The sequence below is a fragment of the Tupaia chinensis genome, unplaced genomic scaffold (genome assembly GCF_000334495.1).
Source record: "Tupaia chinensis unplaced genomic scaffold, TupChi_1.0 Scaffold145156_1, whole genome shotgun sequence".
NCBI lineage: Eukaryota > Metazoa > Chordata > Mammalia > Scandentia > Tupaiidae > Tupaia > Tupaia belangeri.
In genome coordinates, this window is record NW_006205016.1 from 52,610 (window position 1) to 55,596 (window position 2,987).

General features: G+C 37.2%; 1 long non-coding RNA gene across 3 annotated transcripts in view; it reads right to left on the reverse strand.

Moving 5' to 3' along the window:
- Positions 1-2,987, reverse strand: part of LOC102481833 (uncharacterized) — a 25,409-nt gene that overhangs the window by 13,158 nt on the left and 9,264 nt on the right. For all 3 annotated transcript variants that reach the window (XR_003547775.1, XR_001369691.2, XR_337298.3), the window contains exon 3: positions 1,643-1,788. This is a non-coding gene — a long non-coding RNA (uncharacterized LOC102481833). The remainder of the gene's footprint in view (positions 1-1,642; positions 1,789-2,987) is intronic.

Sequence of the window (2,987 nt, forward strand, 5' to 3'; positions counted from 1 at the left end):
GTAACTTGATGTTTCTCTCTTGCCAATCTTACTATCTTGTCTTTGTCTGTGGTTTTGGTCAATCTGGCTATAACGTCTCTTAGAGATCTTCTTGAGTTGATTCTATTTGGGGTCCTTTGTATTTCTTGGGACTGGCTCTCTGAATGCCTCTCTAGATTTAAAATGTTTTTCTCCAGGATTCATTTTTATGGTTAATTTTCTTAGTCTTTATGGTGGATTTTTCTAGGCCAGCGATTCTATCTTCTACATCTGAGATTTGATTTTCTATATAATGTAGTCTGCTTTTAATACTTTCAAGGAGGTTTTGACTCCTTTATTATAGTCTTCATCTCTAACAGGTCCATTTGATTCTTTTTTAAAGTATGTAATTCCTCTTTCAGCTCTTGCAAGAATTTCCTCACCTCCTGGAACTCATCAGCTCCTTTCTCCTGCCTCTTCTGGAGTTCATTATCTCTCTTCTCTTCCATCTCTGTAGCTTTGTCACTATGGATAGTCTAAATTCTTATCAGACATTTCCATGAGTTTCATTGTACTGTCTGAGGATGAAGAGTAGTTATTCTTTTCCCTTAGAGGAGAGATATGTTCTTGCTTTCCCATATTTCTTGTGACCCTGCAGTAATTTCTAGTCATCTGTTGGATGGTGTGTTTCTTTCTAATTCTTGAAGTCCAATCTGGCGTGCAAGAGGAGGTAATCTGCAATCTCACTTCTGTTCCATTTTCAACCCCTGTGCATCAGATTCAGTGGGAATAGAGGAATTTTCTGACTCTAATCATATTCAGATGTTTGGAGACTGTTCACTTGGACCTGTCTAGACACTTAGTGTATAAAGGCTGAGCAACCAAAGAATAAAGATAAAATAAAAAGGAAAAGAATTAGAGAAGAGGAAAGAAGAAGAAAAGATAAGATAAAAAAGAAGGAAAAAAGATAATAACAAAACTTTAGATTTTAATTTTAAAAACCAAAAAATGAAAACTGCATGGCACACATGCATGCCACATGAAAGCAATACTTCACAACTCAAGTTCAGTATCCATCTCAGGATGGGCCTGGGATTGTGCCTTTCCAAAATGGAATGGAGAAAGGCACAAATTATCATAATAAAGGAGGGACTTCAGAGCTCAGAGAATACATTACCTTAAAAAATTTTTTTTAATTAAAAGACACAGGGAGACAGAGACAGAGAGAAATGGAGAGAAGACAGAGGTAGCCCTACCCACTAGAAATGAATCTGAGAGAGAAATCTCAGCAGAAAATTCTCAGCAGAAAATCATCATTTTTAGTCAAGGAAAGCAATATTTTACAGCTCAAGTTCAGTAATCCATCTCAGGATGGGCTTGGGTTTGTGCCTTTCCCACTAGAAATGAATCTGGAGGGAGAAGTCTCTGCAGAAAATCTTCATTTTTAGTCAAGGAAAGCAATATTTCACAGCTCAAGTTCGGTATCCATCTCCTGGAACCCAGTTTTAAGGGATAAATGAAACAGGTCAAACTCATTGTAGAAAGTTCAAATGTATGTACTAAAAAAAGTAGGTGAAGGCAATAGATGCTGGCTTATGTTCTGCTTTAAAAAGGAGAGCTGCAGGAAGGTAAAGTGCTTAAAGCCAAAGACAAAAGTCCCACAATGATAAGATGCCCACACTACCTTTTTGTCCAGTTAGATTGCAACCTTCAGTCCATCCAGTTAGATTAGCTGGAGCTTATCCAGATTCTCAAAAAGAAAGATCTGTTGAATTTGGAGCCTCTTACAACTTATTGCAGTCTTCAGGCCTCACAAGCTCTCAGAATATCCTTAAGAAGAAAGACAGGGTTCAGAAGACTACTAGAGTATCAGGAGGATATAAAAGTTTTTAATAAGGGGCCAGCAGATGGTGTGGTGGTTAAGGCTCTGGACAGTTACATACGGCTAACCACAGTTCAAGTCCTGGACCTGGTGGCTTGCTTGTCACCTTCCCTCTGTGTGTGTGTATGTGTCCCTCTCTGGTCAAATTAAATAAACGAATGAATAAATAAAATTAATATAAATAATTCTTTTTAAAAAACTGTAATAAATAATTCTTTTTAAAAAACTGTAATAAAATCCCAGTGACTAAAACTAGGAAACAACCTGAAGCATAAGTGTTTCTTGTCTCTACTTTCTAACCTGCTCGGTCTCTCTAAGGTCCTGTAATGAGAAGCACCTGCAGTATCAAAAAGGATTAGGCTAGAAAGAGAACTACATGAAAATATGGGTTAAACTAATATCCTCACCCTAGGGGCTGACAAAATGTATAGCTAAAGGTCACCTTGTTGCTGAAAGTACTTAAAAGACACAAGGTAGCAGAGTAGTTGCTACTCTGCCTAAAGGTGTGATTGTCTTGACCCACTTTAATAAATGACTGTCTGCCTTTACTATAGGATAGGAGCTCACTGAAACAGACCTAAGCCACGTTTGCCACATTAAAAGCACGTTATGTGCTGTAGAAAGCACCAGGTATAGTAAACCTGAGGACCTTAAATGAACATAGGCTTCCAGATTTCTAGTCAGGGATTACTATATTATAAGGACCTTTATGTCAACTGGAAACAAATTCTAAGAGGAGTATATGGAAGATCACCTTTTAGCTTTAATCTCTAAATATCTAGGAAAGACAGTCGTCTATGATGTTCTCAGTATGAACAGAATAAACCTCAAAATCTCTTAGCCACATCCTTCACTATCCTTATTTAACCTAAAATTATATACTTCACCCCCAAATACAGTCTCACCATTAAAAGTGGCAATTCATACAATGTATATGTATTTGCTCCTTCCTGAAATCCCCATTAACAGGAGTGGTTAACACTCAATGTGCAAGCAAACTTATCTAAAGAACAGTTAAATTAATATATACACGTTCAAATTCACTTATACACTGTCTAGTTATGTCTAAGCAAAAGGAAACAACTGTTTCAAATCTCCCCCCCAAATTTTCTGAAGCACTCAGAACCATGTTTAACTGGTTCCACAT